The 23,065-nt window shown below is 44.6% G+C and overlaps 1 protein-coding gene and 1 long non-coding RNA gene across 12 annotated transcripts in view; one reads left to right on the forward strand and one right to left on the reverse strand.

The window, feature by feature from the left end:
* The window catches only part of glra3 (glycine receptor, alpha 3), a 135,627-nt gene that overhangs the window by 41,670 nt on the left and 70,892 nt on the right, over positions 1-23,065 (forward strand). The window lies entirely within an intron of this gene.
* The window catches only part of LOC133506161 (uncharacterized), a 41,113-nt gene that overhangs the window by 747 nt on the left and 17,301 nt on the right, over positions 1-23,065 (reverse strand). The window contains exon 2 of the long non-coding RNA XR_009796414.1: positions 2,976-3,091. This is a non-coding gene — a long non-coding RNA (uncharacterized LOC133506161). The remainder of the gene's footprint in view (positions 1-2,975; positions 3,092-23,065) is intronic.

The following is a 23,065-nucleotide window of genomic DNA, read 5'->3' on the forward strand; positions in this document are numbered from 1 at the left end:
GATGAAAAAAAAAACTTCAGTACAATTTTCATAATTTTAAGTTGCTTTCCACATTCTTGTTAATTTATTTATTCACTCATGAGTCAGGATTTGTTCAAGGTAGTTGATTTTTGTCTCTGGCTAAGCAACAGTTGAGATCAGTCTGTGTGTGATAAACTTAAATTGGTTAAGCATTAAGCTGTTGAGTTATTTGACAACTTGTGACATATGGCCAATAAGGGGACAATCAATTATGAGTGGAAGTAATGGGTCATTTTGATAGACAGGTCATAATTCAAAGTGGTTGAAAGAGGAACACAGGGTCCATATACAGTATTATTTAAGGATTAAGACCTTTCTCTTTTCTCACCATCTTATGAATAAACCAACTACTCGTTTCCTCTTGATAAAAGGAAGTCGAACTGACATAACTTCATCACATCACCAACACATTCATATAAGGTTTACTACCATGACAGGAAGTCCATTCCAGATAAAATAACATTTGTTGTATTATGAGATTTTAAATAAAGTCAATATTTAGTGTCACCATTGGAAGTCATACAAGGAAAGATTGTTGAAGTAGTGGGACAGTGAGAGGACTGAGGAGAGGCGAAAGGAATACATTAAGATGCGAAATAGGGAAAAGGTAGAGGTGGAAAAGGCTAAACAAGAGGCATATGACGACATGGACACCAGGTTGGACGTGAAAGAAGGAGAAAAGGATCTCTATGGGTTGGCCAGACAGAGGGATAGAGATGGGAAGGATGCGCAGCTGGTAAGGGTGATTAAGGATAGAGATGGAAATTGGTTGACTGGTGCCAGTAGTGCGCGAAATAGATAGAATACTTTGAGAAGTTGATGAATGAACAAAATGAGAGAGAAAGAAGAGCAGAAGAGGCAAGTGTGAACGAACAGGAAGTGCAAATGATTCGCAAGTTCGAAAGGCACTCCAAAGGATGAAAAATGGTAAGAGAGTTGGTCCTGATGACATACAGAGGTATGGAAGCAATTTGGAAAGGTTTCTATGGATTTTCTGACCAACTTATTCAACAGAATACTACCGGGCGAGAAGATGCCGGAAGAATGGAGGAAACGTGTGCTAGTTCCCATTTTTAAGAACTAAGGTGACTTGTAGAGTTGTGGCAACTATAGAGGAATAAAGTTGATGAGCCACACAATGAAGGTATGGGAAAGATTAGTGGAGGGTAGACTCGGGACAGAAGTCAGGATCTGTGAGCAAAAGTATGGTTTCATGCCTAGAAAGCGTACCACAGATGCATTATTTGCCTTGAGGATGCTAAATGAAAAGTACAGAGATGTTCAGAAGGAGCTACATTGTGTCTTTGTGGATCTAGAGAAAGCCTACGTTAGAGTACCAAGAGAGGAACTGTGGTACTGCATGCCGAAGTCTGGTGTGGCAGAGAAATATGTTAGAATTGTACAGGACATGTATGAGGGCAGCATAACAGTGGTGAGGTGTGCCAAAGGCGTAACAGAAGAATTCAAGGTGAAGGTGGGATTGCATCAGGGATCAGCCTCGAGCCGCTTCTGTTCACTGTGGTGATGGATAGGCTGACAGATGGGGTTAGACTGGAATCCCCCTGGACCATGATGTTCGCAAATGATATTGTTAAATGCAGTGAAGGCAGGGAGCAGATGGAGGAGCAATTAGAAAGAGAATGCACTGGAAAGGAGAGGAATGAAAATTAGCCGAAGTAAAACAGAACATATGTGTGTGAATGAGAGGGGTGGAGGGGGAAAAGTGAGGCGACAGGGAGAAGAGATAGCGAGGGTGGATGACCTCAAACACTTGCGGTCAACAATCCAGAGCAATACTGAGTGTGGTAAAGAAGTGAAGAAACGGGTCCAAGCAGGTTGGAACAGCTGGCGGAAGGTGTCTGGTGTGTTGGGTCATAGAAGAGTCTCTGCTAGGATGAAGTGCAAAGTTTATAAAACAGTGGTGAGGGCGACCATGATGTACAGATTAGAGACGGTGGCAATGCAGAGACAACAGGAAGCAGAACTGGAGGTGGTAGAAATGAAGATTTTGAGGTTCTTGCTCACAGTAAGCAGGTTGGATAGGATTAGAAATGAGCTAATTAGAGGGACAGCCAAAGTTGGATGTTTTGAAGACAAGGTTTGAGGGAGCAGACTTCAATGGTTTGGACATGTTCAGATGCGAGAGAGTGAGTGTATTGGTAGAAGGGTGCTGAGGATGGAACTGCCAGACAAAAGAGCAAGAGGAAGACCAAAGAAAAGGTTGATGGATGTTGTGAAGGGAGACGGGACAGTGGGTGTTAGAGAGGCAGATGCACGAGATGGGCTGAGATAGAAAAAGATGACAAGCTGTGGTGACCCCTAACAGGACAAGCCGAAAGGAAAAGATTCATTGTCAACATTAAAAAAAAATAATCATGAGAATACCTTTTTATAATAACAATTTATGTAAAACACGTTTGTCAGTGAAAGGGGAGACCAATAAAAATTAGGCAAGAGATTTTACATTAATTTTAAATATCCAATGTAAGTCTCACACACGCACACATACTCACATTAAAACACAAATATGCCTACACAGAGCCATGTTTCGTCACGGTCATCTGCACACGCAATCTATGTTAAACAGATTTACTATTGTCAGACTCTTTCTTTTTATTTGCTCAGGCAATCCTCTTAATCCATTCTCTCTTTGTCTGAGCAGAGCACAAAAGGAAAAATTACAGTGCCACAGATTCAAGTAAAAAAATTAACAGGTTTGTTGATTTGTTGTCGACAGAACTTTCTGTTTGTTTGTAGTGTTGTCAGGTTATATTCAGCTTTGTTCATTTGAGGTGCCAGCAAGAATTGAACATGGAAATGCTTAAACTGAAGCACATATATGGAACAGAACAGATAAACACCTCTACACGGCTCTGGATTTTGCTCAAAAGCACAAACATCCTCTCTCTGGGAAAGATTTGCTGTTTAAGCACACAATATGTAAGACAGGTCACCTTTTGGTTAAATGGGGTGACTGTTGCTGTCCTCAAAGGGCAGAGGTTGGCAACCCAAGGCTCCTGAGCTGCATGTGGCTCTTTATCGCCGCATTAGTGGCTCCCTGGAGCTTTTTCTGAAATGTATCAAAGTGGAAAAGGATGGGGGAGAAAAATATACAGTACTTTGTTTTTTTATTATGGTTTCTGTAGGAAGAGAAACATGAAACAAAAACTCCCAAAGTTGTCCAATGCAGTAAAAATGTGTGTAGCAACATGTCAACATTTCCGTTAACGAAGATTTGTATCAGACAGGGTTCGCACGCGGCCCTAAAAGTCCCTAAAAACCCCAACATTTTCGAAGGTGCATATAGGGGCTCCTAAAAGTCCTTAAAAATCCGCGAAAACCGGTCAAGCCCCTAAAAAGGCCTTAAATTAAAAAAAATCAAAGAGAGGACCTCTACTGCCAAAATTCTCCCTTAAAAAAAAATCTTTTATTTAAAAAAAAAATAGCGATCACTCTGGCGTCCAAAACAGCCGGAAATTGTCAACGGAAGTCATCGTGTTGTTGACAACATTTCGCCATCTTGTCGATATTCCGTTGTTTGTTTCCGTGAGTAGGCATTTCACTTCGTCTTCGTTACGACGTAGCGTAGTCCTTTCATCGATCCAACTTGTAACACGGGGAAGTGCATTTTTCCGAGAAGGTTGGGTTTAAAGTAAGGAGTTTGGGAGCTGGGTTCGTCAAGATGCAAAAGATCGGCACATGTTTTACTGCCATCTGTGCAAGCAGAGTTACCAGCTTGAAAAGATGGGCGTCAAAGCGCTGGAGTCGCAACGGAAAAACAGGAGACACGCTGATTTGGCGAAGACTCTCTCATCTTCCGTTGGTATGAATCTGTTTCTAAAATATCAAGATAGTGAAGCATCAACTTCAGGCAGTGGTACTAGCAGTGCATGCGCACCTACAGTTGTCCAGCCATCGACTTCAACCAGCCAGAAGTCAGGCTTTATGAACGTAGTTCAATACACGAAGATGGACTCGTTAGAGGCAGAGATCGTGTGGACTTTAAAAGTGATCTGCAGCCATTACAGTTACAGTTGTGAAAATAATTCGAAAGTGTTTGCGGTCATGTTCCCAGACAGTGACATTGCTAAAAACTAACACTGTGGGGAAAGCAAGACTTTGTGCCTGGCTACATTTGGCATCGCTGCCCACTTTTCATCTCTACTGCCTCAAAGCCAAAAAAGCCAGAATAGAGGCTGACATATCTACGCTTATTGAGAAGGCTGACAGGCTGTGTGAAGAGGCAGAAAAAATGAGGAATCTGAGGTTTATCACCGAGGCCAATGCACTCAGACGCAGAGCAAAGCACAAGAGAGCCACTTTGGCATCTCTGCAGCAACAAATAGAGGAGGCACTGGCTCGGCTCAAGGAGCTAGAGTAGGGGTGCTAAAACAGACATCAGTAGAAGACATTTGTATATAGAGTTGCAATTGTAGTTAGAATCTGTTTTTCTGTAGAGTGTTATGTGAAGACATTGACAATGGTCATTTCAATGAGAACTACCACAAGGGGCGACAGGTGATCACTGTCAAAGGTACTGAGGTACTGGAACATTTGATGAACCAAGAACGGTTGATGGCACCATTGGGTGAGTCTTTTTTCCCTACTCTTGATTTCCCACGATCGCCCTAAATTTTTCGTGTCGGCCCTAAATTTTTTCCATGTCAGCCCTAAATTTTTCGTGTCAGCCCCTAAGAATACCCCTAAAAAGCCCTTAAATTTTTTTGGTCAGACTGAGTATGAACCCTGTCATAGCTTGGAACACGTGTTTCTTTATGATTGGCGTGGCAGGTGGCTATTGCAAACATACCAGTCGGTATGTCATGAGCCATTGATTGCAAAGGGAAAAAAGAATGACAGCTGAGGAGTACAAGAGATTTCAGAGTTCTCGGACTAAATGATTTGCTTTCATTGCCAACGTGGAAGGTTTGCCTACATGTCTACTTTGTAATGAGAAATTGTCGAATAAAAAGATTAATGTAGAAAGATATGACTAGGGAAGGCATGCTACACCGGAAGCTGAGTATCCAGTTGGGAGTGAAAATGTCACTCACCAGAAATCCCAGTTTGCCAAAAGACAAATTGAATGAAATTGAAAGCCTCGCAACAACCAAGAAACTTGTTTGAAAAATGGAATTCTGACAGTTACAGGAACATGAAGAAATACGCATTTAGAGGATTATCCATCTTTGGATCAACATATCTGTGCAAGCAGATTCTTAAACACAAACTACATTCAATCCAGATACTGGATCACAGATGAGATTCTTTGGTCATGAGTCAAGATTGAAGTTATATTTGACATGCCGAATATTGAGAAGCTGTCCAGGGAGGTCCGAAAACAGAAGTCATATGAAACGGGTAAGAATACATTAATGTCATAGGCACATATTTAGCAACAAAGTGTCTGTGTTTATACTGTGGTTTCTTATTTTTTTAATAAATATTTGGAATGACACATAAGGATAATATATTGTTGCTCGGGTCTGAGGATGGTTGCATTGTATTTTGTATCAAAAGTAATGAGGATGGTGCTTTTTACCTTGCACTGACTTACTTAGCATTTCTAGAATACTAAAGAGGATACTGCACAGAAATCGACTTAAATGCTGTTATTATAATTTCATATACTTTCCTTTTCAAAAGGATGTTGTTTTATTATTCAAGCAAGTTGGATCTTAATTGCAGACTGTGATTTATCAGGCAGCATTTTGGTGCAACAGGTTAAAGTGTTAGCCTCACATTTCTGATGACCGGGGTTCAAATCCCAGTTCCGCCTGTGTGGAGTTTGCATCTTCTCCCTGTGAGTTTTCTCCGGGCATTCTGGTTTCCTCCCACATCCCAAAAACATGCATTGAGACGAGACTCTAAATTGCCCTTAAGGTATGATTGTGAGTGTGACTGGTTGTTTGTCTCTATGTACCCTGCGATTGGCTGGCAACCTCTCCAGGGTGTAGCCTGCCTCCTGCCCGAAGATACCTGGGATAGGGCACTCCCGCAACCCTTGTGAAGATAAGTGGGTCAGAAAATGGATGGATGGATGGATGTGATTAATCAGACTCGTGCAATTGTAGCCAATTCGTTTGTATCTGTTGCTGCCATTAGGGGGAAAGAGGAGAGGACTGACTCTCACTCAATTTCTAAGGGAGAGCCCTGACACTCTGCATAGAAAATTAATTCCCTTCCCTTTTATCAAGGATCTTGTTCTTTCAATCATGACCAACAGCTCGTGACCAGAGGTCATGGGAGGAACGTAGCTCAACTGTTAATTTGAGAGCTTTGCCTTTTGACTCAGCTCTTTACCACAACAGATAAATAGTGAGCCTGCATTGATGCAGACGCTGCACAGATCCGCCTGTCGATCTCCCGATCCATTCTTCCCTCACCTGTGAACAAAAACCCCAAGACATTTGAACTCCTCTACTTGGAGCAGGGACTCGTCCCTGAACAGGACTCAACTACACAAGAAAGGACTTGCTAACCATCAAAGAGTCTTTGGACTTTTTTTCGTCAACTCTCGCCAATACGCTGAATCTTTTTTTGGGAGTTACTATTTGGCGTGCTATACAAAGCCTTACGACAAAGAGGGACGCGAGCCGGTACACAAGTTTGCCTGCGAAAGAGGGGACATCGACGAACACTGAATCTATGCTCCCTAGTCAACAAAATGGATGAACTCCAGCTTCTGCTCAAGACCTGTAAAGACTTTGGACATTCTGCTGCCCTGTGCTTCATCTTCATTTCTGCTACCTCAAGTTCTGCTTCTTGTTGTTTCTTCAGTGCCACCGTCTGTAGTCCGTACATCATGGCCAGCCTCACCACTGTTTTATAGACTTTGCCCTTCATCCTATGGGAGACTCTTCTGTCACATAGAACACCAGACACTGTCATGGTCCTGTCGGTCCCAGCCCTGGCAGTGCAGGTCCCCTGCACACCTGTGCCTCATCGGGGAAAATTATAATTTTCCCTAGCATATATAGGACCCAGCGGACAGTCTGGCTTTGCGAGATCATTGTCATCCATGCCTCGTTCCCGCACTTCCTTGTTCCTGATCCTGAATCCCTGTGTACCGACCACCGCCTGTACTCCGACCAACCCCATAAGCTTGACGATCTTGATACTTCTGCTCTCTCTGACTAACTCTCCGGCTTACGACCTTGGAACGAATAAAGACCTGCCTTTAACTGCCTCCCTGTCTACCGAGTCGTGCAGTTGGGTCCACACTAGAGTTCTAGTTATAACAGTACGATTTGGCCACAACATGGACCCAGCCAACTCAGAAGCCATCCTCTGCTCTCTACAAATCCTGGGCAGACGCCTGGCCGAGCAGGAGACTGCTCTTCAGGTTACCAACCAGATACTTCTCAAGAACTGTGCTTGATTAGAGCCATGGCTAGCATCACAGACTAGCACCGCTAACGTCACATCGATGGCCCCCGCCACAGTTCCTACCTCAGTCCAGGTCGCTCCAGGTACCCCACCAGTGGGGGAGTTTCAGCGGTTCGGGAACACACCTCTCTTCCGGCCTGAACGCTTTTCTGGAGACACGGGGAACGTCAAACCCTTCCTCGCTCACTGCGATCTCCACTTCGAGCTCCAGGCTTCCGCCTTCCTGACGGACCGCGCAGGAATTGCCTTCGCAATATCCCACTTGACGGGGAGAGCGGAGGCGTGGGCTACAGCTGAGTGGAGTCGTAACTCCAAAATGTGCAACTTCTGGACCTCCTTTGTATGCGTCATGATGCAAGTCTTCCAGTATGCCTCGCCGGAACATGAAGCAGTGGCTACGCTGATTACACTTCGACGGGGGCAGCGTCGTGTGGCAGATTACGCTATTGAGTTTCGCATCAGAGCAGCTGAGAGTCAATGGAATGCGGAGGCGCTTCTCGATTGCTTTTTCCAAGGCACCGTAGAGCCGCAGTCACCTCATTGCAGTGGAATTGCCTATGTCCCTGGAGTCGCTTATCGCCCTATCTCTCAAGATCGATCAGAGGCTCGCAATCCAGGGACAAGCGGACGCGGTACTAGAAGGAGAGCAGGGCACGTCCGCCCCACCGGTTCCCCTTCTGCCGAGAGGGCCGATGCTTCTTCTGTGGACAGCTGGGCCACTGAATAGCTAACTGTCCAGTCAGAACCAAGTGCTCCACTCTCAAGATTACGACTCCGGTGAGTGTGAATTACACTGCGGCGGGATCGAATCAAGCGGTGCTTCAAGTCACCTTGAGCACAGGGGGTCGTACTTGTTCCACTACAGTCTTTATTGACTCGGGATCGGACGCCAATCTCATTAATCCATGGGTAGTCGAGGCCTTGAGTGCAGTGACCTTTCAGACGCAATCTCTGAGGATGACATTTCCGGACGCTCACAAATAAGTTTCAATGTATTTAACTCGTGGAGCAACGATGTCATCCTGGGCAGTACCTGGCTTAAAAGACACAACCTACACATTGACTGGACCACCGGTCAAATCAGGGCATGGGGTGATGAATGCAGTAAGGCATGTCTCGGGGCTCTAAAAGAAAGGAATTTACAGATCGCACCAGTCGATTTACAGGAGTCGAAGTCCGTGACGGAACTATCAGCAGTTCTGTCTTGTTATTGGGATCTTAAGGAAGTATTTTCAGAGGCAAAAGCCATTCCCTTCCACCTCATTGCCCGAGAGATTGTGCTATCGAGTTAATCCCCGGCACCTCACCCCCTCAATGGAGGCTCTTTTCATTAACAGGACCAGAACACCAAGCCATGAAAGAGTACATGGAGGAGTCGCTGGCGGCAGGACTCATCCAACCATCATCGTCACCGGCTGGGCAGTATTCTTCTTCGTCAAGAAGAAGGACACCTCACTACGGCCCTGTATTGATTATCGGGGACTTAACGACATCACCATCAAGAACAGGTACCCTCTTACCCTGATCGCCACTGCATTCAAGTTGCTACAAGGGGCCTGGATCTTCACCAAGTTGGATCTACGAAATGCGAACCATCTTGTACGCATCAGAGAAGGGGACGAGTGGAAGACGGCCTTTAATACACCAACAGGCCACCACGAGTACCTGCTGATGCCGTTTGGTCTGACTAATGCGCCAGCGGATTTTCCGAATTTTATTAATGATGTGCTACGGGAGAGACTGAACAAGAATGTGTTCGTTTACCACGACGACATTTTGATCTTCCCACATCGAGCACGTCAGGGAGGTGCTGCAGCAGCTACTACAACATCACCTATAGGTCAAGATGGAAAAGTGCGAGTTTCACCAACCTTCCGTCACATTCCTGGGATTCATCTTGGCCAAGGGACAGATTCGCAAGGTTGTTGAACTACAGTTTTGGTGGCCAAACCTGGGAAGTAACGTGAGGGAGTATGTCAACGCGTGCCCGATCTGTATGGCCAATAAGACCTCTCGCCTGTGACCAATGGGTGAGCTCCGGGCGCTACCAATTCCCTCTCGCCCTTGGTCAGACATTTCTCTCCACTTCTTTACAGGTCTACTGAACACAGTGGCACTCTCAGTCATCGATCGGTTTTCCAAGATGGTCCACTTTGTACCAGTTCCTAAGATTCCCTCCACCAAGTAGATTGCGCAGCTACTGCTAGACAAAATCGTCTGCTATCATGGTCTGCCAGTGGATGTAGTGTCAGACAGAGGACCATAATTCGTGTCTCGGTTCTGGAAGGAGTTCTGCACCCTCCTCGGGGCAAAAGTAACCCTTACTTCAGGCCATCACCCGGAGTCCAATGGTCAAACGGAAAGAATAAACCAGGATCTGGAGACCGGTCTATGCTGTCCGGCATATGCCCACAATTCACTGTCTTCCACTTCCACAAGTATGGCTCCGTTCCACATTGTTCATGGATACCCCCCCTCTCTGTTTCCATCTGTGGCTGCCGACTCCGCGGTGCCATATGCATTGTCAGTGGTGAGATGCTGCAAGCGGACCTGGGAACTAGCCAGGAAGACGGTACTACGCATGGGCAACTCCTACAAGACCATGGGTGATCTCAAGAGAAGAAGGGCACCAGCGTTCAAAGTGGGACAACGCGTATGGCTGTCCACATAGGATCTTCCGCTGCGGACGGAGTCACGCAAGCTCGCTCCCAGGTCCGTGGGTCCCTTCCCTATCACCAAGATTGTTAAACCTGTCCCTGTTTCCTTAAAGCTTCCCGGATCGATGAGGGTTCATCCCACGTTCCATGTGAGCCGGGTTCTGCCGGCTCGTCCATTGCCATTAGTCCCTCCAGTCAAGCCCCCCCCCCCCCCCCCCCGCATGATCGATGGAGGTCCGGTGTACTCATTACGTCGGCTTCTATCATCCCGTCGTAGAGGAAGGGGGGTACCTGTATAATACCTGGTGGAGTAGGAGGCATATGGCCCAGAAGAATCCCGTCCCGTTTTATTGTGCAAACTAGACATACCAGAGACTTCCACGCATCCCATCCTGAGGCTCCTGGGCCGTCTGGAGCTGGTCATTGATAGTGGGGGTACAGTCATGGTCCTACCGGTCCCAGCTCTGGCGGTGCACCTGCGCCACATCCGGGATAATTTACTCTAGCGTATATATAGGACCCAGCGGATGGTCTGGCTTTGCCAGATCATTGTCATCAAAGCCTCCTTAATTTCCCTGTGTACCGACCTCCGCCCCTCCTCCGACCAACCCCATAAGTTTGACGCTCTTGATACTGCTGCTCTCTCTGACTGACTCTCTTGCTTACGATCTTGGTACGAATAAAGACCTTCCTTTAATGGCCTCCCTATCTACCGAGTCGTGCATTTGGGTCCACACTAGAGTTCTGGTTATGACAGACACCTTACACCGACTGTTCCACCCCGCTTGAACCCCTTTCTTCACTTTTTTACCACACTCTCCATTGCTCTTTATTGTTGACCCCAAGTATTTCAAGTCATCCACCCTCGCTATCTCTTCTCCCTGGAGCTTCACTCTTCCTCCTCTGCCCCTCATATTCATGCACATATATTCTGTTTTACTTCGGCTAATCTTCATTCCTCTCTTTCCAGTGCGTGCCTCCATCGTTCAAATTGTTCCTTCGCCTACTCCCTGCTTTCACTGCAGATCACAATATCATCTGCGAACATCATGGTCCAAGGGGAATCCAGTCTAACTTCATCTTTCATCCTATCCATTACTAATGCAAACAGGAAGGGGCTCAGGCCAGATCCCTGATGCAGTCCCACGTCCGCCTTAAATTCTTCTGACACACCTATGGCACATCTCACCGCTGTTCTGCTGTCCTCATACATGTCCTGTACTATTCTGACATATTTCTCCGCCGGACCTGCGCATGCAATACCACAGTTCCTCTCCTGGTACTCTGTCATGGGCTTTTTTGACAGAGACACAATGTAGCTCCTTCTGACCTTCTCTGTACTTTTCCACGAGCATCCTCAAGGTAAATCGTGCATCTGTGGTATTCTTTCTCGGTATGAAGCCATATTGTTGCTCGCATATACTTGCTTCTGGCCTGCTTCTAGACTCTACTACTCTTTCCCATAACTTCATTGTGTGGCTCATCAGCTTTACATTCAAAGTCCCTACACATAGCTGTATGGTCTGTGCATTTCTCTAAGTTACTTTTGTTCTCTTTTTTGCCTTCAAACTCAATCATCTGAATTTCTACCTACACCTCGCAGATTAACAGTGCCGGGGGCAGGCGTGCGTAGCCCATGCCATGACCTATCCATTTTGGAGTTCATTTGATGAACGCTCATATATGTTTGGCACAGTTTTATGACGGATGCCCTTCCTACACACCCATCTGCATTTATCCGGCCTTGGGACCGGCCTAGATGTCGCACATTATAGTGTTCTCCAAAGGGCTGCAGATAGTAATCTGTAGGCCGGTCCCAAGCCTGGATAAATGCGGAATGCTGCATCAGGAAGGGCATCAAGCATCAAAACTCTGCCAAACAAATATGAGCGTTCAGCTAATGAATCCCATTCCGAATCGGTCATGGCCCGGGTTAACAACGCCTGCCCTCGGCACCACTAACCTGCAGGGAGTTGGTAGAAGTTCAACTCCTGTGGGTCAAAGACAAAGAAGAGGAGGAAACTGGATTCATTGTCAGAAGAAGAAAAGGAATGTGCAGAGCCTACAACTGAGTGTAGGGACTTTGAAATTTGGGACCGTGGCAGGAAAAGCTCAGGAATTAGTTAACATGATGATTAGGAGAAAGGTTGAGTCGGGATTATTTAAAAGAAAGAGCTGGCTAAGAATGTCTTGGAGGTGAAGAGTATCAGATTGAGTGATGAGGCTGAAATTTGAAATTGAAGGTGTTATGTATAATATGATTAGCGGCTATGTCTCACAAGTAGGATGTGACCTAGAGATGAAAGATAAATTCTGGAAGGAACTAGATAAAGTAGTTCTGACCATCCCAGACAGAGAGAGAGGTGTGATTGGTGGAGATTGTAATTGACATGTTGGTGAAGGAAACAGGGGTGATGAAGAAGTGATGGGTAAGTTCGGCATCCAGGAAAGGAACTTTGAGGGACAGATGGTGGTGGACTTTGCAAAAAGGATAGAAATGCCTGTCGTGAACACTTATTTCCAGCGGAGGCAGGAACATAGAGTTACTTACAAGAGCAGAGGTAGGAGCACGCAGGAGGATTATATTTTGTGCAGACGACGTAAACTGAAGGAAGTTCCTGACTGTAAGGTAGTGGTAGGGGAGAGTGAAGCTAAGCACCATAGGATGGTCGTGTGTAGGATGACTCTTGTGGTGGGTTGGAAAATTAAGAATACAAAGGTAGTGCAGAGAACCATGTGGTAGAAGCGGAGAAAGGAAGAATGTTGTATGGCCTTTCAGAAAGAGGTGAGACAGGCTCTCGATGGACAGCAGGAGCTCCCGGAAGACTGGATTAGTACAGCCAAGGTGATTAGAGACAGTCAGAGAGTACTTGGTGTGTCTTCTGGTAGGAACGGGGAGAAGGAGACTTGGTGGTGGAACCCCAAAATACAGGAAGCCATCCAATGTAAGAGATAAGCGAAGAATAAGTGGGACATGAAGAGGACTGAGGAGAGGCGAAAGAAATACATTGAGATGCGAAGTAGGACAAAGGTAGAGATGGCAAAGGCTAAACAAGAGGCATATGAGGACATGTACACCAGGTTGGATCTCTTCAGGTTGGCTAGAAAGAGGGATAGAGATGGGAAGGATGTGCAGCAGGTGAGGGTGATAAAGGATAGACGTGGAAATGTGTTGACAGGTTCCAGTAGTATGCCAAATAGATGGAACGAATACTTTGAGAAGTTGATGAATGAAGAAAATGAGAGAGAAGGAAGAGTTCAAGAGGCAAGTGTGAAGGACTAGCAAGTGGGAATGATTAGCAAGGGGGAAGTTAGAAAGACACTACAAAGGATAAAAAATGGAAAGTTAGTTGGTCCTGATGACATACCTGTGGAGTTATGGAAGCAATTTGGAGGGATGGCTGTGGAGTTTTTGAACAAGTTATTCAACAGAATACTAGCGGGCGAGAAGATGCCTGATGAATTGAGGAAAATTGTGCTAATTCCCATTTTTAAGAACAAAAGTGATTTTCAGAGCTGTCAAAATTATAGAGGAATAAAGTTGATGAGTCACACAATGAAGTTATGGGAAAGAGTCGTGGAGGCAAGATTCGGGACAGAAGTAAGTGTCTGCGAGCAACAATATGGTTTCATGCCAAGAAAGAGTACCACAGATCCATTATTTGTCTTGAGGATGCGAGTGGAAAAGTACAGAGAATGTCAGAATGAGCTACATTTTGTCTTTGTGGATCTAGAGAAAGCCTGTGACAGAGTACCAAGAGAGGAACTGTGGTACTGCATGCGCAAGTCTGGTGTGGTGGAGAAATATGTTGGAATAGTCCAGGACATGTATGAGGACAGCAGAACACCGATGAGATATCCCATAAGTGTGTCAGAAGAATTTAAGGTGGAGGTGGGACTGCATCAGGGATCTGCCCTGAGCCCCTTCCTGTTTGCGGTAGTAATGGATAGGCTGACAGATGAGGTTAGACTGGATTCCCCTTGGACCATGATGTTCGCAGATGATATAGTGATCTGCGGTGAAAGCTGGGAGCAGGTGGAGGAACAATTAGAAAGATGGATGCACTGGAAAGGAGAGGAATGAAGATTCGCCGAAATAAAACAGAATATATGTGTGTGAATGAGATGAGAGGAGGGGGAAAGAGCGAGGTTTCAGGGAGAAGAGATAGCGAGGGTGGTCGACCTCAAACACGAAGTACAATGAAGATTAGTCGAAGTAAAATAAAATGTATTTGCGTAAATGAGAGGGGTGGAGAGGGAAGAGTGAGGCTCCACAGAGAAGAGATAGCGAGGGTGGATGATTTTAAATACTTGGGGTCAACAATCCAGACCAATGGAGAGTGTGGTAAGGAAGTGAAGAAACGTGTCCAAGCAGGGTGGAAAAGCTGGCGGAAAGTATCTGGTGTGTTTTGTGACAGAAGAGTCTTTGCTAGGATGAAGAGCAAAGTTTATAATACAGCGGTGAGGCCGGCCATGATGTACGGCTTAGAGACGGTGGCACTGAAGAGACAACAGAAAGCAGAACTGGAGGTTGCGGAAATGAGGATGTTGAGGTTCTCTCTAGGATAGAGCAGGTTGGATAGGATTAGAAACGAGGTCATTAAAGGGACAGTTGGATGTTTAGCAGACAAGGATTGAGAGAGCAGACTTCCATTGTTTCGACGTGTCCAGGGGCGAGAGAGTGAGTACATTCATAGAAGGGCGCTGGGGATGGAGCTGCCAAGCAAAAGTCCATGGAGAAGGTTGGTAGATGTTGTGAGGGTCGACAACAAGGCAGTTGGTGTTCCAGAGGAAGATGCAGGAGATATATTGAGATGGAAAAAGATGACACGCTGTGGCGACCCTTCACGGGAAAAGCCCAAAGGAAAAGAAGAAGAAGTTACCCCCACCAGTCGAAAAAAAGAGCATGCTATTCAACAACCTAAATAGCTTTTAATGCAGATGCGTAATAGACACTTGCACACCACGCACCCACCAAGCTGCACCACAAGCTTGACCAAATTCCACTCCACCGTTTAACATTCATGATTGGGTTGTTAGACAGATCTTCAAACAACAAAAGATCAACAAAGCACTGGGCCCATCCTTGTGTCCCCATCCTGCCTCAAAGTCTGCGCAGACCAACTTGCTCCTCCTAAGATCTTCAACAGGTCTCTAAAACTGTGCGAAGTACCAACCGGCTTCAAATTTTCCACCATTATAATGGTCCCCAAAAAAGCAGTCTTGGGTCTTAATGACTACAGGCCCGTTGTCTTGACATCTGCGGTCATAAAATCCATTGAACACCTTATGCTGGACCACCTCGAGAGCGTCACAGAACCCGAGCTGGACCCACTGCAGTTTGCCTATCGAGCTAACAGGTCTGCAGATGAAGCAACATGGAGCCATACTTCATCCTTGAAAATCTTGACAGCGAGGGTCCCATAGGAGGATCCTGTTCATGAACTTCAGCTCTGCGTTTAACACTATCATCCCTGAACTCCTCTCCAAACTTCTCCACCTCAGCGTCTCACCTGCCATCTTGCGGTGGATCTACAACTTCCTGAGAGGCAGGACACAGCAGGTGAGGCTGGGGTACAGCAGCTCATCAGCGTGCACTATCAACACGGGGACACCCCTAAAGACTGGAACGGGAACTCGGTCCAGAGCAGGCAGAATCCTTTTGGACCCTCTACATTCTGGTCACCAGCTCTTCCAGCTCTTTCCATCAAGAAAACGCGACAGATCAATGCAAGTCAAAACTAGCAGGCATTCGAACAGTTTTTTCCCCTCTGGCTACTAAGTCATTAAATTCTTGATCAGCAAACCTACTATTTTCTGCCTTGTGCCATTATTGGGACACTCACTCACATCCTGCTGGTCCGATCAGTATTCGTATTAGTAATATCTTTTGTGGACTATCACACGATTTTTGCGAATGGGTAAAGGCACTATGTACAAGCTTAACACAATGTGGGACGTTAAAACACTTATCTCTTACCTGTTCTAAATGAACAAGATTTTACATCTTGTACGAGTCTTGAAATGAATAGTTCCTAGAAACAGAAATGCCTGTTGTTCTTTGTTCTTTTTGCATTGTTGTTCTTTGTTCTGAACATCGTACCGGGGCAGCACTGACTCCCGGAAAAAAGTCCTTGTGTGTTTTTACACACTTGGTCAATCAAGGTGATTCTGATTCTGAATTCAGTTCAACAGTTACAGTCAGCAGACATGGAAAGGTCTTCTTTGCATAAGTAAGTAAGCATTCCATTGATTTATTACCCAAAATTAATATCTAAACCTTTCAGAGATTTATTGTACTCTATTTCTTTTACATACTTTACTAACTTACTTTCAGGGGAGAAGCTTTGCTATTTGCTCAGTTCAAGGATGCGCTGTAGTGTTGGTATTCTCTTTTTATTGTTGCTGGTTTTAAGATGAGAACGTTTCCACCTATTATTTAGAATTCTTGGAACAGTTCATCATGCAACAAACAAGCATTATTTTTAAATAGTTGCAGGAGGTGGTCAATTCCTTGTTGTTCCCTTATATTAAAATTAAGTACAAGATGGCGGTGCGTGCACATGCAGCAGCACATGTGGTTCCTCTCTCTCCGGACACAACGGTGTCTTTAGTGTTTTTTCATACAGGAACTGAGTGTGTCTCTGTCTCTCTTGCACACTCATTCCCCATTCCATACCTATCCTAAAGTGTTTCTGATCGACACTCGCAGAGCATTATTTTTGGAGTGGTTGTGCAAGTGCGACGCGACTGGAGACTGATCCAGAGGCCAGCACAATCCCCAAACCTCACTACTGCACCTAGCCCACTATTGAAGCGCCATGGGTGGAACAAAAGAAGAAGAAGCAGAAGAGGGGCAAGCACGAAGGTGTCCGAACAAGATAAGCAGCTTGTCTGCAGCAGTCAATGAACACGAGCTGAGAAAAAAATTGACCATATGCGTTTACCCTACACATCAACAGAAAGTGTAAGTGAGTGCGGTCTCTTTGCTTTCATGGAAACATGGCTCAGCAATAGCGTCTAGACCATGGCAATCAGCTAGACAGGCTAACATGCTACCGGACAGACAGAGCGCTCGTCAAGGGAGGGAAGACTCGTGGCAGGGGACACCAGGTGGGGGATACCTGGTGGTGCAACACTGCAGTGGTTTGTCAACATTTCGCACTGCTGCTAGAGTTGATGATCGTCAAGGAGGATCATCTAAGGAACTTACTGCTGTTCTGCTGGCAGCCATTTACATCCCTTTTAGCTCAACCGACAACAGGGCCAAGGCACTGTACAAACTCCACTGGCTCATCAGTGCGCAGCAGACATCGCACCCTGATGCCTTCCCCATTCATACTGGGGATTTTAACCAAGCACAAGACCGTGTTTCCACAACTTCATGGACATGTAAATTTCCCACAAGAGGAGACAACATCCGGGACAATGTTTACACAACAAAAAAAGGAGAATACAAAGTCTCCACCTCTGCCAAATGGGAGCCTCAGCTCATATTACTGTCATGCTCATGTCTGCATAAAGACCACTGGTTTAGGTGACATAGCCAGCTAAGAAGACTGTGTGGCCAGAGGAGTCATCAGAGGCACTCAAGGACTATTTTGCCACCACAGATTGGAGCATGTTCAAACAGGTACCCAGCCACAACAACATCACAGACCTCCAGGAGTACAGTACACAGAGACCGTCACTGCCTGCATGAGGAAATATGTGGATGATGTTATGGTCTCCAGAACAATCTCCACCAGGGCCAATCAAAAACCATGGTTGACGGGAGAAGTCCATAGGCTTGTGAAGGCCTTGAATGCTGCCTTTAGGGCTGCGGACAAGGTCAACCCGAGGGCCAACCTATCAGAATCAGTAGTCAATAGCCAATGGTCAAGTATTTAACAACACATAAGGTATTTGTCTCTGGCACTCAGTGCTGCCCTGGTACAACATTCATGTTGAGCAATAAAAACAAGAACAAAAAAAAAAATAAGAACGAAGAACAATAAACATTCAATTAATAGTAACTATTCCTTATAAGAGTCACAAGATGCCGAATCTTCTTCATTTTCAGCAGTTAAGAGTGCGCCAATGCCCCACATTATGTTCAGCTTATACAAAGTGCCTTTACCCATTTGCAGTTCACTGTTACAGATCAGTGCAATGACAACTGTGCAAAGAGTACAGTTTAAAGTGATGAATCGTGTGATAGTCTACAGTATATATTATTCATACTGATTGGACCAGCAGGATGTGAGGGTGTGTCGCATCAATGGCGCAAAGCAGAAGATAGTAGGTTTGTTGATCAAGAATTTAATGACTTAATTGCAAGAGGGACAAAAATCTATGAATGCTTGCTTGTTTTGATTTGTATTGATCGGTTGTCCACGACGGAAGGAGCTGGAAAAGCTGGTGGCCAGGATCTGGGTGTTCCGAAAGGATCCTGCCCACTGTGGTCCTATTTTGAGTGGTGTGGAAGTCTTCAAGGGTGGATAGGGTTGTGCCGAAAATCCATTCAGTGATTTTGATTGTCTGTTGCAGTCGGAGTTTGTCCTTTTTTAGTGGAGGCCCCAAACCAGACTATGGTGGAGGTACACAATATTGATTCAATGACCGCCGTGTAGAACTGTCTGAACAGATGTTGTGACAGGCTGTGCTTCCTCAGAAGCTGTAAGAAGTATATCCTTTGCCAGGCTTTTTTGAAGATTGAGTGGATGTTCGTCTCCCACATCAGGTCCTGTGAGACAGAAATTCCCAAGAACCTGAAGGTCTCGATGGTTGACACAAGAAAGTTGGACAGTGTGAGGAGCAGCTGTGGTGAAGGATGCCTCCTGAAGTCCTCAATTGTTTCTACAGGCATCAGAGAAGCAGAAGAAGTCGGGATAAAGAGCTTTTTTTTTTTTTTTGCTTCATAGATCCTTGTCGTTGCGCCGGGGGTGGCGCATTGCCTTCCCCTGTAAGATACAGCACAGTACAGTGTATACAGTCTTATAAATGTATAATATAAATATAAATTCTTAAACACTTACTACATTATATTACTGTATACTTACCATTTATCACTCAGAGACTTCTGCTGGAACCGCTGCCAATATTTGTGTGTGCGCGTGTGTGCACTTGTATTGCTATCCTTGTGTGGACCAACCCTCGGCAAAACACCTTTTTTGTGAGGACATTCCGCTTTGTGAGGACATTTTGGATGGTCCTCACAAAGATAATGCTTAAATTAGCTCCATTAGTCCTAATAAATGTTCTGTAAAAGTTTCAAAGAATGTCCTCAGGGAGCTAGAAACCTCAGAACCTATGAGTACACACATGTCCCCTGTGGCACTTGTGGGTACTACAGGTGAAAATTCAATCCAATTTTCTGATTGGTCAAGGCAAGGGAATTTTCTGATTGGCTGTTTCAGTCATGTGATCTCAAAGCCCCATAGAATTGAGGCTGCACAAAGCACATTTGAACTGAATAAAAGCTTTAAATAAAGCATTTGTCAAGTAATATATAAATTAGTCATATTACTGATTTATTACTTAATATAATATTACTATATACTATATAATAATATTGCAAATGTGAGTCATTAAATACAATATAGATAGATAGATAGATAGATAGATAGATAGATAGATAGATAGATAGATAGATAGATAGATAGATAGAAAAACCACAACCCTCTTTTAAAGTCACATATTAGACCTAGTAATCTCTAAGAATGTTCCAATTTATCTGTTGACATTAAAGACTTAGCCATTTGTGTTCTTTGTGTTTTTTTAAATTAAAATTATTATGATATAATTCTTTGTGTTCTTTAATTTAAATTTCAGATTCTCTCAAATATTCAGCCACCCTGTGTGTCTAAGTTGAACATACTAAAATAAGAGGCCCAGCGGTAAATTTATGCAGACCACAGCTGTATCACAAACAAGGAAATGTAAAATGTCATGGATGCTGTAGCTCCTATTTAAAGTAAGACACCTTTGAGTTAGCCTGGAATAAAAGGGAGATGCACTATGACGTAAAGGCTTTTAAAGTATAAGAAAAAAAAGGTGGTTCAGTAATACTTCTGTATGAACTTGCTTGTAACAGGACCTCTGATGAGAGAGGACAAAGGTGTTGACACTTCTCCACTTTTCTCATTTGCACTTTTATTTTTTACACAGTATTAATTGTGACATATTGTGATTTTTTTTTTTTTGGGTAGCTATCTGTATCCATTTTTTAAGCGTAATTCTCAATATCTTATGTACGCATTGAGCTAGAGGCCAGAAAATTGAGATTGTGCATCGACACATCATGCGCATTGAGTGTTCTGGATTGCGAACCCGCGTGACTTTGCCAAGTATAAAAGGTCACCGCCATGAAAGGTCACCGGCCCTAAGGCCTTTTTTTTTTAGCGGAATTATCAAGAGCTCATGAATGTATTGAGATAGAGGTCTGAAAATGGAGATTGTGCATCGACACATCGTCAAAAATTAATGTTCCGAATTGCGAAAGCGTGTGACCTGCCTAAGTATGAAGGTCAATGTCACTTGGCCTGTTTTTTAAGCATAATTCTCAATATCTCATGAACGTATTGAGATAGAGGCCAGAAAATTGAGATTGTGCATCGACACATTATGCACGATGAGTGTTCCGTATTGCAAATGCGTGTGAACTTGCCAAGTATGAAGGTCAACATCACTAGGCCTATTTTTTAAGCGTAATTCTCAATATCTCATGAACGTATTGAGATAGAGGCCAGAAAATTGAGATTGTGCATCGACACATCATGCGCATTGAGTGTTCCGGATTGCAAACGCGTGTGACTTTGCCAAGTATGAAAGGTCACCGCCATGAAAGGTCACCGGCACTAAGGCCTTTTTTTTTAGCGGAATTATCAAGAGCTCATGAATGTATTGAGATAGAGGTCTGAAAATGGAGATTGTGCATCTACACATCATCAACAATTAATGTTCCGAATTGCGAAAGCGTGTGACCTGTCTAAGTATGAAGGTCAACGTCACTAGGCGTGTTTTTTAAGCATAATTCTCAATATCTCACGAACGTATTGAGATAGAGGCCATAAAATTGAGATTGTGCATCGACACATTATGCACGATGAGTGTTCCGTATTGCAAATGCGTGTGAACTTGCCAAGTATGAAGGTCAACATCACTAGGCCTATTTTTAAGCGTAATTGTCAATATCTCATGAAAGTATTGAGGTAGAGGCCTGAAAATGGAGATTGTGCATCGACACATTATGCGCATTGAGTGTTCCGAATTGCAAGCACGCGTGACCTTCCTCAGTAAAAAGGTCAGCGTCACTAGGCCTGTTTTTTAAGCATAATTCTCAATATCTCATGAACGTATTGAGATAGAGGCCATAAAATTGAGATTGTGCATCGACAAATCAAGCACGATGAGTGTTCCGAATTGCAAATGCGTGTGACTTTGCAAAGTATGAAGGTCAACATCACTAGGCCTATTTTTTAAGCGTAATTCTCAATATCTCATGAACGCATCGAGTGAGAGGCCAGAAAATTGAGATTGTGCATCGACATATCATGCGCAATGAGTGTTCCGAATTGCAAATGCGTGTGACCTTGTCAAGTGTGAAAGGTCACCACTATGAAAGGTCACCGGCACTAAGGCCTTTTTTAAGCGTAATTCTCAATACCTCATGAACGCATTGAGCGAGAGGCCTGAAAATGGAGATTGTGTATTGACACATCATCCACAATTAATGTTTCGAATTGCGAATGCGTGTGACCTGTCTAAGTATGAAGGTCAACGTCACTAGGCCTGCTTTTTAATCGTAATTCTCAATATCTTATGAATGCATTGAGCGAGAGGCCTGAAAATGGAGATTGTGCATCGACACATCATGCACAATTAATGTTCCGAATTGCGAACGCGTGTGACCTTGCCGAGTATGAAAGGTCACTGACACTATGCCGTATTTTGACATGGAATTCCCAGTTGCTCATGAACGGATTGAGCAAGATGGCTGGAATTTCAGACTTCACATCCACACACCATGCACAGCAAGTGTGGCATTTTTCAAACTCATGCAATCTTCTTGAGTTTGAAAGGGACCCCCAATAAGCACCAGGCCACATTTTCATGCTTAACTTCTCATACCTCACAAAGACATTGAGTTTGAGGGTTGAAATTGGAGACTTTCCATTGAAACAACAGGGATGGGAGTGTGGCAAGCTTTGAATGTCTGAGACCTTCTGAAAGATCGCCACTAACTAGCCACTAGCCCCCATTTTTACACTTAATTACCAAAATCGCATGAACACATTCAGAGAGTTGTAATCTGAGACTGTGCATCGACATATCATGCGTGGCAAGGGGTTTGGATTTCAAATGCCTGTGACGTTCCCAAGTATAAAAGGTCATCTCAAGTGGGCCCAATTTTGATGGGTAATTTCCAATAGCTCATGAACGCATTGAGCAAGGGACTGAAATTTGATGCTGTGCATCCACATGTTACGCGCAGTGAGGGTTCCAAATTCCAAAGATGTATGACCTTCCTACGTGTGAAAGGTCACCCCCGTAAGGCCCCATTTTGAGACTTAATTTCCAATATCTCATTTACGTATTTCGAAAGTGGGTTGAAATGTGAGAATGTTCATCAACACATTATGCTTGGTTAGTGTTCTGAATTTTGATTGTGTGTGACCTTCCTAAGTCTAAAAGGTCAATGGCAGTGGCCTCCCAGGTGTCTAAATTAATTTCAAGGGGTTTCAGGTCTCTCTTGTAGACATCCTTGAAGCAGAGTTTGGGTCTGGCTGAGGGGCGGGTTCTTGTGCCAGCTCGCTATTGAAGTCCTTTAGAATTCCTCTGTCCTCCATGCGCTTCTGCTTAGCCAGATTGTACATGCTGTGAACCATGGCTCCATCCAGTACACTGGGGTTTGTCACCTTGTCTTGGCAGGTGATGCGCAGGATGTCTTTGGAGACAGGACATGTGGAAGGCGCTAAGCTTGTGCTCCAGTTTGGTTGTCATTGTCTGCCTCACTT

The sequence above is a fragment of the Syngnathoides biaculeatus genome, chromosome 9, assembly GCF_019802595.1.
Source record: "Syngnathoides biaculeatus isolate LvHL_M chromosome 9, ASM1980259v1, whole genome shotgun sequence".
Lineage (NCBI taxonomy): Eukaryota > Metazoa > Chordata > Actinopteri > Syngnathiformes > Syngnathidae > Syngnathoides > Syngnathoides biaculeatus.